This window comes from Scyliorhinus torazame, chromosome 11 (assembly GCF_047496885.1).
Source record: "Scyliorhinus torazame isolate Kashiwa2021f chromosome 11, sScyTor2.1, whole genome shotgun sequence".
Lineage (NCBI taxonomy): Eukaryota > Metazoa > Chordata > Chondrichthyes > Carcharhiniformes > Scyliorhinidae > Scyliorhinus > Scyliorhinus torazame.
The window spans coordinates 250,463,742-250,478,896 of NC_092717.1; the positions used below are offsets into that span (position 1 = coordinate 250,463,742).

The window sequence follows — 15,155 nt, forward strand, 5'->3', positions numbered from 1 at the left end:
TCCCTCCTTAAAACTGCTCCCAGTGCTCCAGATGTGGTCTCACCAGCTCCTTGTACAGCTGCAGCAAGACTTCCCAACTCTTATATTCCAACCTCCTTGAAATAAGGGCCAACATTCCATTAACCTCCCTGATTATCTGCTGTCCCTGTGTGCTAGCTTTCTGGGTTTCATGTACAAGTTTCCCCAGGCCCTTTTGTGTTGCAGCTTTCTGCAAGATATTTTCTCTATTTAATGAAGTGATTTTTAAAAATAATCTTTATTATTGTCACAAGTAGGTTTACATTGACACTGCAATGAAGTTACTGTGAAAATCCCCTAGTCGCCACATTCCAGCACCTGTTCGGGTACACGGAGGGAGAATTCAGAATGTCCAATTCACCTAACAGGCACGTCTTTCGGGACCTGTGGGAGGAAACCAGACCGCCCGGAGGGCAGCACGGTAGCATAGTGGTTAGCACAGCTGCTTCACAGCTCATGGGCCCGAGGTTCGATTCCCACTTGGGCCATTGTCCGTGTGGGTTTCCTCCGGGTGCTCCGGTTTCCTCCCACAGTCCAAAGATGGGCAGGTTAGGTGCATTGGCCATGATAAATTGCCCATAGTGTCCAAAAAGGTTGGGTTAGATGGGGTTAGGGGGATAGGGTGGAGGTGTGGGGATAGGTAGGGTGCTCTTTACAAGGGCCAGTGCAGACTCGATGGGCCGAATGGCCTCCATCTGCACTGTAAGTTCTATGAATCGATGAAACCCACGCAGACACGGGGAGAACGTGCAGACTCTGCACAGTCACCCAAACTGGGATTTGAACCCAGGTCCCTGGTGCTGTGAAGCAACTGTGATAACCAGTTAATTCATCATGCAATGTTATGGCACAGGGAGATATCACTGGACTAGTAATCCGGAGGCTCAGGCTAACATTCTGGACACTTGGGTTTCAATTCGATCACGACAGCTGGTGGAATCTTAATTCAATGAATAAATTTGGACTTGACAGCTTGTCTCAATAACGGTGACCATGAAACCCATGGTCAAATGTCGTAAAAACCCATCTGGGTCACTAATGCCCTTCAGGGAAGGAAATCTGCCGTCCTTACCCGGTCTGGCCTACAGGTGACTCCAGACCCACAGCAATGTGGTGACTCTTATCTGCTCCCTGAAATGGCCGAGCGAGACACTCAGGCAAAGGGCAATTGGAGATGCTGGCTTCCTTTACAGAAAAAGAAGAACAATCCTAGCTTCTGCAGTTTCTCTGTACATCGGAAGCCCTTCAAACCTGGGACAGTGCCATTCTGCTAATCCCTGTGACGAACGTCTAGTTAAGGGTGTGCAGCAGCAGAGGGACTTGGGTGTAGAAGTACATGGACAATTGAAGGTGGCAGGACAGATGGAGAGAGCAGTTAATAAAGCAGACAGTACACTGGGATTTATTAATAGTAGCATAGAGTAAAAGGGCAAGGTTATGTTAGTGTCATGCGAGAGTGCCTTTAAGAACTGGATGTTTAAGCAATGTACCTTTAAGAAAACAGTGATGTCATAGAGTGGGTGGAGCTCAGTTCAGTTCAGCCATTTTGCAGTTTGATTGAAAAGTGCCTGGCTGGTTTTGCTGAGAGCTGATTAAAAGTGCCTGGCTGGTTTTGCTGAGAGCAGTTTAAAAGTGCCTGGCTGGTTTTGCTGAGAGCTGATGAAAAGTGCCTGGCTGGTTTACCTGAGAGCAGTTTAAAAGTGCCTGGCTGGTTTAGCTGAGAGCAGTTTAAAAGTGCCTGGCTGGTTTAGCTGAGAGCAGTTTAAAAGTGCCTGGCTGGTTTTGCTGAGAGCAGTTTAAAAGTGCCTGGCTGGTTTACCTGAGAGCAGTTTAAAAGTGCCTGGCTGGTTTAGCTGAGAGCAGTTTAAAAGTGCCTGGCTGGTTTAGCTGAGAGCAGTTTAAAAGTGCCTGGCTGGTTTTGCTGAGAGCAGTTTAAAAGTGCCTGGCTGGTTTAGCTGAGAGCAGTTTAAAAGTGCCTGGCTGGTTTTGCTGAGAGCAGTTTAAAAGTGCCTGGCTGGTTTAGCTGAAAGCAGTTTAAAAGTGCCTGGCTGGTTTTGCTGAGAGCAGTTTAAAAGTGACTGGCTGGTTTAGCTGAGAGCAGTTTAAAAGTGCCTGGCTGGTTTTGCTGAGAGCTGATTAAAAGTGCCTGGCTGGTTTAGCTGAGAGCAGTTTAAAAGTGCCTGGCTGGTTTTGCTGAGAGCAGTTTAAAAGTGCCTGGCTGGTTTTGCTGAGAGCAGCTAAAAAGTGCCTGGCTGGTTTAGCTGAGAGCTGATTAAAAGTGCCTGGCTGGTTTTGCTGAGAGCAGTTTAAAAGTGCCTGGCTGGTTTTACTGAGAGCAGTTTAAAAGTGCCTGGCTGGTTTTGCTGAGAGCTGATTAAAAGTGCCTGGCTGGTTTAGCTGAGAGCAGTTTAAAAGTGCCTGGCTGGTTTTGCTGAGAGCAGTTTAAAAGTGCCTGGCTGGTTTTGCTGAGAGCAGCTAAAAAGTGCCTGTCTGGTTTTGCTGAGAGCAGTTTAAAAGTGCCTGGCTGGTTTTGCTGAGAGCAGTTTAAAAGTGCCTGGCTGGTTTTGCTGAGAGCAGTTTAAAAGTGCCTGGCTGGTTTTGCTGAGAGCAGCTAAAAAGTGCCTGGCTGGTTTTGCTGAGAGCAGTTTAAAAGTGCCTGGCTGGTTTTGCTGAGAGCAGTTTAAAAGTGCCTGGCTGGTTTAGCTGAGAGCAGTTTAAAAGTGCCTGGCTGGTTTAGCTGAGAGCAGTTTAAAAGTGCCTGGCTGGTTTTGCTGAGAGCAGTTTAAAAGTGCCTGGCTGGAGACTTCCGGGTGCGGCGATGACCAGCTGAGTCGCACGTTTCGGCAGCTCCCTGTGAAACGGACTTTTGGGCTCTTGATAGGAGCCCCAACGGCAATTTTGACGGCTAAAAACACTGTGCGGTAAACCAGAAGGGAATCCCCCCTGGATACGGATGGAAAAAGGAGGAGAGAGTGGCCAGATTGCAGTGGATCCTTTAGAACAGCGGCAAGGAAGGCAAGCAAAAACCAAGATGGCGTCGGAAGGTGGCAGTTTAACATGGGGCCCTGAACAACAAGAGTTCTTGAAATGCTGTGTGGAAGAGATCAAAAAGGAAATGAAGAAAGAGCTGTTGGCCCCGATACTACAGGCGATCGAAGGGCTAAAGGAGGAACAAAAGACCCAGGAGCGGGAGCTTCGGGTCGTGAAGGCAAAGGCTGCCGAGAATGAGGACGATATACAGGGCCTGGTGGTGAAGACGGAGACGCAGGAGGCACATCAGAAACGATGTGTGGAAAGGTTGGAGGCACTGGAAAACAACGCAAGGAGGAACAACCTGAGGATTCTTGGTCTTCCTGAAGGTGTGGAGGGAGCGGACGTCGGGGCATATGTGAGCACGATGCTGCACTCGTTAATGGGAGCGGAGGCCCCGGCGGGTCCATTGGAGGTGGAGGGAGCATACCGAGTGATGGCGCGAGGACCGAGAGCAGGAGAAATTCCCAGAGCCATAGTGGTGAGATTCCTCCGTTTTAAGGATAGAGAAATGGTCCTTCGATGGGCGAAGAAAACTCGGAGCAGTAAATGGGAGAACGCGGTGATCCGCGTTTATCAAGACTGGAGTGCGGAGGTGGCGAGAAGGAGGGCGAGCTTTAATCGGGCCAAGGCGGTGCTTCATAAAAAGAAGATAAAATTTGGAATGCTGCAACCGGCAAGACTGTGGGTCACATATCGAGGGAGGCACCACTACTTTGAGACGGCGGATGAAGCGTGGACTTTTATTGTGGAAGAAAAACTGGAATGAGCGGGTTATTAAAAAGAACGTTCGAACAAAGTGGTGGGGCGAATGTGGGGGGCAAAGAGGGGTTTTGTGTACTAATGCTGCGATGTGGTAACTTTTCTCTCTCCCACAGGTGGTGATGGGGGAGGAGGGGAGGTGGAGGAGATGGGGCGTTGGCCATTAGGGGCGGGGCCAAGGGAGAAGCGCGGGCTTGGTTCCCGCGCTATGATAATCATGACGGGAATAGAGAAGCAGGAAGGAGGGGGCGTCGCACGGTGCGAGCCGAGGTCACGGGGGGAAGCCGAGGTCAGCCAGAGTTTGCTGACTTCTGGGAGCAACATGGGGGGAGTAATTATGCTAGCGGGGGATCTAGCGGGGGGGGTGGGAGGGGGGAATTACTGGGTTGCTGCTGCTGGGGAGAGGGGGGAGCTGGTATGGGAGAGGATGGGCGGGGGGGCACCGCCTGGGGGAGATACAGCTGCGTGGGAACCGGGTGAGGAGCTGGAAAAAGGTGATGGCTAATCGACAAGGCGGGGGGGGGTAGGAAGCCCCCCAACTCGGCTGATCACGTGGAACGTGAGAGGGCTGAACGGGCCGATAAAGAGGGCACGGGTACTCGCACACCTTAAGAAACTTAAGGCAGATGTGGTTATGTTACAGGAAACGCACCTGAAACTGATAGACCAGGTTAGGCTACGCAAAGGATGGGTGGGGCAGGTGTTCCATTCGGGGCTAGATGCGAAAAACAGGGGGGTGGCTATATTAGTGGGGAAGCGGGTAATGTTCGAGGCAAAGACTATAGTGGCGGATAACGGGGGCAGATACGTGATGGTGAGTGGCAAACTACAGGGGGAGACGGTGGTTTTGGTAAACGTATATGCCCCGAACTGGGATGATGCCAATTTTATGAGGCGGATGCTAGGACGCATTCCGGACCTAGAGATGGGAAAGCTGATAATGGGGGGAGATTTTAATACTGTGTTGGAACCAGGGCTGGATAGGTCGAAGTCCAGGACTGGAAGGAGGCCGGCAGCAGCCAAGGTGCTTAAAGATTTTATGGAGCAGATGGGAGGAGTAGACCCGTGGAGATTTAGCAGACCTAGGAGTAAGGAGTTCTCATTTTTCTCCTATGTCCATAAAGTCTACTCGCGAATAGACTTTTTTGTGCTGGGTAGGGCATTGATCCCGAAGGTGAGGGGAACGGAGTATACAGCTATAGCCATTTCGGATCACGCTCCACACTGGGTGGACTTGGAGATAGGGGAGGAAACAGGAGGGCGCCCACCCTGGAGAATGGACATGGGACTAATGGCAGATGAGGGTGTGTGTCTAAGGGTGAGGGGGTGCATTGAAAAGTACTTGGAACTCAATGATAATGGGGAGGTCCAGGTGGGAGTGGTCTAGGAGGCGTTGAAGGCGGTGGTTAGAGGGGAGCTGATATCAATAAGGGCACATAAAGGGAAGCAGGAGAGTAAGGAACGGGAGCGGTTGCTGCAAGAACTTTTGAGGGTGGACAGACAATATGCGGAAGCACCGGAGGAGGGACTGTACAGGGAAAGGCAAAGGCTACATGTAGAATTTGACTTGCTGACTACAGGCACTGCAGAGGCACAATGGAGGAAGGCACAGGGTGTACAGTACGAATATGGGGAGAAGGCGAGCAGGTTGCTGGCACACCAATTGAGGAAAAGGGGAGCAGCGAGGGAAATAGGGGGAGTGAGGGATGAGGAAGGAGAGATGGAGCGGGGAGCGGAGAGAGTGAATGGAGTGTTCAAGACATTTTATAAAAAATTATATGAAGCTCAACCCCCGGATGGGAGGGAGAGAATGATGGGCTTCTTGGATCGGCTGGAATTTCCCAAGGTGGAAGAGCAGGAAAGGGTGGGACTGGGAGCACAGATCGAGGTAGAAGAAGTGGTGAAAGGAATTAGGAGCATGCAGGCGGGAAAGGCCCCGGGACCGGATGGATTCCCAGTCGAATTCTATAGAAAATATGTGGACTTGCTCGCCCCGGTACTGACGAGGACCTTTAATGAGGCAAAGGAAAGGGGACAACTGCCCCCGACTATGTCTGAAGCAACGATATCGCTTCTCTTAAAGAAGGAAAAGGACCCGCTACAATGCGGGTCCTATAGACCTATTTCCCTCCTAAATGTAGATGCCAAGGTCCTGGCCAAGGTAATGGCAATGAGAATAGAGGAATATGTCCCGGGGGTGGTCCACGAGGACCAAACTGGGTTTGTGAAGGGGAGACAGCTGAACACGAATATACGGAGGTTGTTAGGGGTAATGATGATGGCCCCACCAGAGGGAGAAACGGAGATAGTAGTGGCGATGGATGCCGAGAAAGCATTTGATAGAGTGGAGTGGGATTATTTGTGGGAGGTGTTGAGGAGATTTGGTTTTGGAGAGGGGTATGTTAGATGGGTGCAGCTGTTGTATAGGGCCCCAGTGGCGAGCGTGGTCACGAATGGACGGGGATCTGCATATTTTCGGCTCCATAGAGGGACAAGGCAGGGATGCCCTCTGTCCCCATTATTGTTTGCACTGGCGATTGAGCCCCTGGCGATAGCGTTGAGGGGTTCCAAGAAGTGGAGGGGAGTACTTAGGGGAGGAGAAGAGCACCGGGTATCTTTGTATGTGGACGATTTGCTACTATACGTGGCGGACCTGGCGGAGGGGATGCCAGAAATAATGCGGATACTTGGGGAGTTTGGGGATTTTTCAGGGTATAAATTGAACATGGGGAAAAGTGAGTTGTTTGTGGTGCATCCAGGGGAGCAGAGTAGAGAAATAGAGGACCTACCGCTGAGGAAGGTAACAAGGGACTTTCGTTACCTGGGGATCCAGATAGCTAAGAATTGGGGCACATTGCATAGGTTAAATTTAACGCGGTTGGTGGAACAGATGGAGGAGGATTTCAAGAGATGGGATATGGTATCCCTGTCAATGGCAGGGAGGGTGCAGGCGGTTAAGATGGTGGTCCTCCCGAGATTCCTCTTTGTGTTTCAGTGCCTCCCGGTGGTGATCACGAAGGCTTTTTTTTTTATAAAAGGATTGAAAAGAGCATCATGGGTTTTGTGTGGGCCGGGAAGACCCCGAGAGTGAGGAAGGGATTCTTACAGCGTAGCAGGGATGGGGGGGGCTGGCACTACCGAGCCTAAGTGAGTATTATTGGGCCGCTAATATTTCAATGGTGAGTAAGTGGATGGGAGAGGAGGAGGGAGCGGCGTGGAAGAGATTAGAGAGGGCGTCCTGTAGGGGGACTAGCCTACAGGCTATGGTGACAGCCCCATTGCCGTTCTCACCGAGGAACTACACCACAAGCCCGGTGGTGGTGGCTACACTGAAGATTTTGGGACAGTGGAGACGGCATAGGGGAAAGACTGGAGCCTTGGGGGGGTCCCCGATAAGAAACAACCATAGGTTTGCCCCGGGGGGAATGGATGGGGGATATGGAATGTGGCAAAGAGCAGGAATAACGCAACTGAAAGATCTGTTTGTGGATGGGAAGTTCGCGAGTCTGGGAGCGCTGACCGAGAAATATGGGTTGCCCCAAGGGAATGCATTCAGGTATATGCAACTGAGGGCTTTTGCGAGGCAACAGGTGAGGGAATTCCCGCAGCTCCCGACACAAGAGGTGCAGGACAGAGTGATCTCAAAGACATGGGTGGGGGATGGTAAGGTGTCAGATATATATAGGGAAATGAGGGACGAAGGGGAGACTATGGTAGATGAACTAAAAGGGAAATGGGAAGAAGAGCTGGGGGAGGAGATCGAGGAGGGGCTGTGGGCAGATGCCCTAAGCAGGGTAAACTCGTCGTCCTCGTGTGCCAGGCTAAGCCTGATTCAGTTTAAGGTATTACACAGGGCACATATGACTGGAGCACGGCTCAGTAAATTTTTTGGGGTGGAGGATAGGTGTGCGAGGTGCTCGAGAAGCCCAGCGAATCATACCCATATGTTTTGGTCATGCCCGGCACTACAGGGGTTTTGGATGGGGGTGACAAAGGTGCTTTCAAAAGTAGTAGGAGTCCGGGTCGAACCAAGCTGGGGGTTGGCTATATTTGGGGTTGCACAAGAGCCGGGAGTGCAGGAGGCGAGAGAGGCCGATGTTTTGGCCTTTGCGTCCCTAGTAGCCCGGCGCAGGATATTGCTAATGTGGAAAGAAGCCAAGCCCCCGGGGGTGGAGACCTGGATAAATGACATGGCGGGGTTTATAAAGCTAGAGCGGATTCAGTTCGTCCTAAGGGGGTCGGCTCAAGGGTTCACCAGGCGGTGGCAACCGTTCGTCGAATACCTCGCAGAAAGATAGACGGAATGGGAAAAAGAAGGAGGCAGCAGCAGCCCAGGATCGGGGGGGGGGGAGGAGGAACCGGAAGGACTCTCAGGGTTGTTAATATATACTGTATAGTATGTATAGGTCGTTGCGACAGATAATTATATATTGGACTGTTAAATTATATTTTTGGAGAGTGTTACTTGTGACAAGGCAGTTGCCAATTAGGGCTAGTTTTCATTTTTGTTATTTATTATTTATTCATTTTTTGTTTATAAAATAGGTCATTGTTATTTGTGTTGTTATAATATTGTGTAAAGGATGCACAATGTACTGTGTTGGTTGACCAAAAATTTTCAATAAAATATTTAATAAAAAAAAAAAAAAGTGCCTGTCTGGTTTTGCTGAGAGCAGTTTAAAAGTGCCTGGCTGGTTTTGCTGAGAGCTGATTAAAAGTGCCTGGCTGGTTTAGCTGAGAGCAGTTTAAAAGTGCCTGGCTGGTTTAGCTGAGAGCAGTTTAAAAGTGCCTGGCTGGTTTAGCTGAGAGCAGTTTAAAAGTGCCTGGTTGGTTTAGCTGAGAGCAGTTTAAAAGTGCCTGGCTGGTTTTGCTGAGAGCAGTTTAAAAGTGCCTGGCTGGTTTTGCTGAGAGCAGTTTAAAAGTGCCTGGCTGGTTTTGCTGAGAGCAGTTTAAAAGTGCCTGGCTGGTTTTGCTGAGCAGTTTAAAAGTGCCTGTCTGGTTTTGCTGAGAGCAGTTTAAAAGTGCCTGGCGGGTTTTGCTGAGAGCAGTTTAAAAGTGCCTGTCTGGTTTTGCTGAGAGCAGTTTAAAAGTGCCTGGCTGGTTTTGCTGAGCAGTTTAAAAGTGCCTGTCTGGTTTTGCTGAGAGCAGTTTAAAAGTGCCTGGCGGGTTTTGCTGAGAGCAGTTTAAAAGTGCCTGGCTGGTTTTGCTGAGAGCAGTTTAAAAGTGCCTGGCTTGTTTTGCTGAGAGCTGATTAAAAGTGCCTGGCTGGTTTTGCTGAGAGCAGTTTAAAAGTGCCTGGCTGGTTTAGCTGAGAGCAGTTTAAAAGTGCCTGTCTGGTTTTGCTGAGAGCAGTTTAAAAGTGCCTGGCTGGTTTAGCTGAGAGCAGTTTAAAAGTGCCTGTCTGGTTTTGCTGAGAGCAGTTTAAAAGTGCCTGGCTGGTTTTGCTGAGAGCTGATTAAAAGTGCCTGGCTGGTTTAGCTGAGAGCAGTTTAAAAGTGCCTGGCTGGTTTTGCTGAGAGCAGTTTAAAAGTGCCTGTCTGGTTTAGCTGAGAGCAGCTAAAAAGTGCCTGTCTGGTTTTGCTGAGAGCAGTTTAAAAGTGCCTGGCTGGTTTTGCTGAGAGCTGATTAAAAGTGCCTGTCTGGTTTAGCTGAGAGCAGCTAAAAAGTGCCTGGCTGGTTTTGCTGAGAGCAGTTTAAAAGTGCCTGTCTGGTTTAGCTGAGAGCAGTTTAAAAGTGCCTGGCTGGTTTTGCTGAGAGCAGTTTAAAAGTGCCTGGCTGGTTTTGCTGAGAGCAGCTAAAAAGTGCCTGTCTGGTTTTGCTGAGAGCAGTTTAAAAGTGCCTGGTTGGTTTGCTGAGAGCAGTTTAAAAGTGCCTGGCTGGTTTTGCTGAGGGCAGTTTAAAAGTGCCTGTCTGGTTTTGCTGAGAGCAGTTTAAAAGTGCCTGTCTGGTTTAGCTGAGAGCAGTTTAAAAGTGCCTGGCTGGTTTTGCTGAGAGCAGTTTAAAAGTGCCTGGCTGGTTTAGCTGAGAGCAGTTTAAAAGTGCCTGGCTGGTTTTGCTGAGGGCAGTTTAAAAGTGCCTGGTTGGTTTGCTGAGAGCAGTTTAAAAGTGCCTGGCTGGTTTTGCTGAGGGCAGTTTAAAAGTGCCTGGCTGGTTTAGCTGAGAGCAGTTTAAAAGTGCCTGGCTGGTTTAGCTGAGAGCAGTTTAAAAGTGCCTGGCTGGTTTAGCTGAGAGCTGATTAAAAGTGCCTGTCTGGTTTAGCTGAGAGCAGCTAAAAAGTGCCTGTCTGGTTTTGCTGAGAGCAGTTTAAAAGTGCCTGGCTGGTTTTGCTGAGAGCTGATTAAAAGTGCATGTCTGGTTTAGCTGAGAGCAGTTTAAAAGTGCCTGGCTGGTTTTGCTGAGAGCAGTTTAAAAGTGCCTGGCTGGTTTTGCTGAGAGCAGTTTAAAAGTGCCTGGCTGGTTTTGCTGAGAGCAGCTAAAAAGTGCCTGTCTGGTTTTGCTGAGAGCAGTTTAAAAGTGCCTGGCTGGTTTAGCTGAGAGCTGTTTAAAAGTGGCTGGTTGGTTTTGCTGAGAGCAGTTGAAAAGTGCCTGGCTGGTTTTGCTGAGAGCTGATTAAAAGTGCCTGGCTGGTTTAGCTGAGAGCAGTTTAAAACTGCCTGGCTGGTTTTGCTGAGAGCAGTTTAAAAGTGCCTGGCTGGTTTTGCTGAGAGCAGTTTAAAAGTGCCTGTCTGGTTTTGCTGAGAGCAGTTTAAAAGTGCCTGTCTGGTTTTGCTGAGAGCAGTTTAAAAGTGCCTGGCTGGTTTAGCTGAGAGCAGTTTAAAAGTGCCTGTCTGGTTTAGCTGAGAGCAGTTTAAAAGTGCCTGGCTGGTTTTGCTGAGAGCAGTTTAAAAGTGCCTGGCTGGTTTAGCTGAGAGCTGTTTAAAAGTGCCTGGCTGGTTTAGCTGAGAGCAGTTTAAAAGTGCCTGTCTGGTTTTGCTGAGAGCAGTTTAAAAGTGCCTGGCTGGTTTAGCTGAGAGCAGTTTAAAAGTGCCTGTCTGGTTTAGCTGAGAGCAGTTTAAAAGTGCCTGGCTGGTTTTGCTGAGAGCAGTTTAAAAGTGCCTGGCTGGTTTAGCTGAGAGCTGTTTAAAAGTGCCTGGCTGGTTTAGCTGAGAGCAGTTTAAAAGTGCCTGGCTGGTTTTGCTGAGAGCAGTTTAAAAGTGCCTGGCTGGTTTTGCTGAGCAGTTTAAAAGTGCCTGTCTGGTTTTGCTGAGAGCAGTTTAAAAGTGCCTGGCGGGTTTTGCTGAGAGCAGTTTAAAAGTGCCTGGCTGGTTTTGCTGAGAGCAGTTTAAAAGTGTCTGGCTTGTTTTGCTGAGAGCTGATTAAAAGTGCCTGGCTGGTTTTGCTGAGAGCAGTTTAAAAGTGCCTGTCTGGTTTTGCTGAGAGCAGTTTAAAAGTGCCTGGTTGGTTTAGCTGAGAGCTGTTTAAAAGTGCCTGGCTGGTTTTGCTGAGAGCAGTTTAAAAGTGCCTGGCTGGTTTTGCTGAGCAGTTTAAAAGTGCCTGTCTGGTTTTGCTGAGAGCAGTTTAAAAGTGCCTGTCTGGTTTTGCTGAGAGCAGTTTAAAAGTGCCTGGCTGGTTTTGCTGGGCAGTTTAAAAGTGCCTGTCTGGTTTTGCTGAGAGCAGTTTAAAAGTGCCTGGCGGGTTTTGCTGAGAGCAGTTTAAAAGTGCCTGGCTGGTTTTGCTGAGAGCAGTTTAAAAGTGCCTGGCTTGTTTTGCTGAGAGCTGATTAAAAGTGCCTGGCTGGTTTTGCTGAGAGCAGTTTAAAAGTGCCTGGCTGGTTTAGCTGAGAGCAGTTTAAAAGTGCCTGTCTGGTTTTGCTGAGAGCAGTTTAAAAGTGCCTGGCTGGTTTAGCTGAGAGCAGTTTAAAAGTGCCTGTCTGGTTTTGCTGAGAGCAGTTTAAAAGTGCCTGGCTGGTTTTGCTGAGAGCTGATTAAAAGTGCCTGGCTGGTTTAGCTGAGAGCAGTTTAAAAGTGCCTGGCTGGTTTTGCTGAGAGCAGTTTAAAAGTGCCTGTCTGGTTTAGCTGAGAGCAGCTAAAAAGTGCCTGTCTGGTTTTGCTGAGAGCAGTTTAAAAGTGCCTGGCTGGTTTTGCTGAGAGCTGATTAAAAGTGCCTGTCTGGTTTAGCTGAGAGCAGCTAAAAAGTGCCTGGCTGGTTTTGCTGAGAGCAGTTTAAAAGTGCCTGTCTGGTTTAGCTGAGAGCAGTTTAAAAGTGCCTGGCTGGTTTTGCTGAGAGCAGTTTAAAAGTGCCTGGCTGGTTTAGCTGAGAGCAGTTTAAAAGTGCCTGGCTGGTTTAGCTGAGAGCAGTTTAAAAGTGCCTGGCTGGTTTAGCTGAGAGCTGATTAAAAGTGCCTGTCTGGTTTAGCTGAGAGCAGCTAAAAAGTGCCTGTCTGGTTTTGCTGAGAGCAGTTTAAAAGTGCCTGGCTGGTTTTGCTGAGAGCTGATTAAAAGTGCATGTCTGGTTTAGCTGAGAGCAGTTTAAAAGTGCCTGGCTGGTTTTGCTGAGAGCAGTTTAAAAGTGCCTGGCTGGTTTTGCTGAGAGCAGTTTAAAAGTGCCTGGCTGGTTTTGCTGAGAGCAGCTAAAAAGTGCCTGTCTGGTTTTGCTGAGAGCAGTTTAAAAGTGCCTGGCTGGTTTAGCTGAGAGCTGTTTAAAAGTGCCTGGTTGGTTTTGCTGGGAGCAGTTTAAACGTGCCTGGCTGGTTCAGCTGAGAGCTGTTTAAAAGTGCCTGGTTGGTTTTGCTGAGAGCAGTTTAAAAGTGCCTGGCTGGTTTAGCTGAGAGCAGTTTAAAAGTGCTTGGTTGGTTTTGCTGAGAGCAGTTGAAAAGTGCCTGGCTGGTTTTGCTGAGAGCTGATTAAAAGTGCCTGGCTGGTTTAGCTGAGAGCAGTTTAAAACTGCCTGGCTGGTTTTGCTGAGAGCAGTTTAAAAGTGCCTGGCTGGTTTTGCTGAGAGCAGTTTAAAAGTGCCTGTCTGGTTTTGCTGAGAGCAGTTTAAAAGTGCCTGTCTGGTTTTGCTGAGAGCAGTTTAAAAGTGCCTGGCTGGTTTAGCTGAGAGCAGTTTAAAAGTGCCTGTCTGGTTTAGCTGAGAGCAGTTTAAAAGTGCCTGGCTGGTTTTGCTGAGAGCAGTTTAAAAGTGCCTGGCTGGTTTAGCTGAGAGCTGTTTAAAAGTGCCTGGCTGGTTTAGCTGAGAGCAGTTTAAAAGTGCCTGGCTGGTTTAGCTGAGAGCAGTTTAAAAGTGCCTGGCTGGTTTTGCTGAGAGCAGTTTAAAAGTGCCTGGCTGGTTTAGCTGAGAGCAGCTAAAAAGTGCCTGGCTGGTTTTGCTGAGAGCAGTTTAAAAGTGCCAGGCTGGTTTTGCTGAGAGCTGATTAAAAGTGCCTGTCTGGTTTAGCTGAGAGGAGTTTAAAAGTGCCTGGCTGGTTTTGCTGAGAGCAGTTTAAAAGTGCCTGGCTGGTTTAGCTGAGAGCTGTTTAAAAGTGCCTGGCTGGTTTAGCTGAGAGCGGATTAAAAGTGCCTGGCTGGTTTTGCTGAGAGCTGATTAAAAGTGCCTGGCTGGTTTTGCTGAGGGCAGTTTAAAAGTGCCTGGCTGGTTTTGCTGAGAGCAGTTTAAAAGTGCCTGTCTGGTTTAGCTGAGAGCAGTTTAAAAGTGCCTGGCTGGTTTTGCTGAGAGCAGTTTAAAAGTGCCTGGCTGGTTTTGCTGAGAGCAGTTTAAAAGTGCCAGGCTGGTTTTGCTGAGAGCTGATTAAAAGTGCCTGGCTGGTTTTGCTGAGAGCAGTTTAAAAGTGCCTGGTGGTTTTGCTGAGAGCAGTTTAAAAGTGCCTGGCTGGTTTCGCTGAGAGCAGTTTAAAAGTGCCTGGTTGGTTTTGCTGAGAGCAGTTTAAAAGTGCCTGGCTGGTTTAGCTGAGAGCGGATTAAAAGTGCCTGGCTGGTTTTGCTGAGAGCTGATTAAAAGTGCCTGGCTGGTTTTGCTGAGAGCAGTTTAAAAGTGCCTGGCTGGTTTTGCTGAGGGCAGTTTAAAAGTGCCTGGCTGGTTTTGCTGAGGGCAGTTTAAAAGTGCCTGGCTGGTTTTGCTGAGAGCAGTTTAAAAGTGCCTGGCTGGTTTTGCTGAGAGCAGTTTAAAAGTGCCTGGCTGGTTTTGCTGAGAGCAGTTTAAAAGTGCCTGGCTGGTTTTGCTGAGAGCAGTTTAAAAGTGCCTGGCTGGTTTAGCTGAGAGCAGTTTAAAAGTGCCTGGCTGGTTTTGCTGAGAGCAGTTTAAAAGTGCCTGGCTGGTTTAGCTGAGAGCAGTTTAAAATAGCCTTGTTGGTTTTGCTGAGAGCAGTTTAAAAGTGCCTGGCTGGTTTAGCTGAGAGCAGTTTAAAAGTGCCTGGCTGGTTTTGCTGAGAGCAGTTTAAAAGTGCCTGGCTGGTTTAGCTGAGAGCGGATTAAAAGTGCCTGGCTGGTTTTGCTGAGAGCAGTTTAAAAGTGCCTGGCTGGTTTAGCTGAGAGCGGATTAAAAGTGCCTGGTTGGTTTAGCTGAGAGCAGTTTAAAAGTGCCTGGCTGGTTTTGCTGAGAGCTGATTAAAAGTGCATGTCTGGTTTAGCTGAGAGCAGCTAAAAAGTGCCTGTCTGGTTTTGCTGAGAGCAGTTCAAAAGTGCCTGGCTGGTTTAGCTGAGGGCAGTTTAAACGTGCGTGGCTGGTTTAGCTGAGAGCTGTTTAAAAGTGCCTGGTTGGTTTTGCTGAGAGCAGTTTAAAAGTGCATGGTTGGTTTTGCTGAGAGCAGTTTAAAAGTGCCTGGCTGGTTTTGCTGAGAGCAGTTTAAAAGTGCCTGGCTGGTTTTGCTGAGAGCAGTTTAAAAGTGCCTGGCTGGTTTTGCTGAGAGCAGTTTAAAAGTGCCTGGCTGGTTTAGCTGAGAGCAGTTTAAAAGTGCCTGGCTGGTTTTGCTGAGAGCAGTTTAAAAGTGCCTGGCTGGTTTAGCTGAGAGCAGTTTAAAATAGCCTTGTTGGTTTTGCTGAGAGCAGTTTAAAAGTGCCTGGCTGGTTTAGCTGAGAGCAGTTTAAAAGTGCCTGGCTGGTTTTGCTGAGAGCAGTTTAAAAGTGCCTGGCTGGTTTAGCTGAGAGCGGATTAAAAGTGCCTGGCTGGTTTTGCTGAGAGCAGTTTAAAAGTGCCTGGCTGGTTTAGCTGAGAGCGGATTAAAAGTGCCTGGTTGGTTTAGCTGAGAGCAGTTTAAAATAGCCTGGTTGGTTTTGCTGAGAGCAGTTTAAAAGTGCCTGGCTGGTTTAGCTGAGAGCAGTTTAAAAGTGCCTGGCTGGTTTTGCTAAGTGCTGATTAAAAGTGCCTGGCTG

General features: G+C 48.8%; 1 protein-coding gene across 2 annotated transcripts in view; it reads right to left on the bottom strand.

The window, feature by feature from the left end:
- cdk5 (cyclin dependent kinase 5) overlaps nucleotides 1-15,155 on the bottom strand; it is a 248,988-nt gene that overhangs the window by 57,199 nt on the left and 176,634 nt on the right. The window lies entirely within an intron of this gene.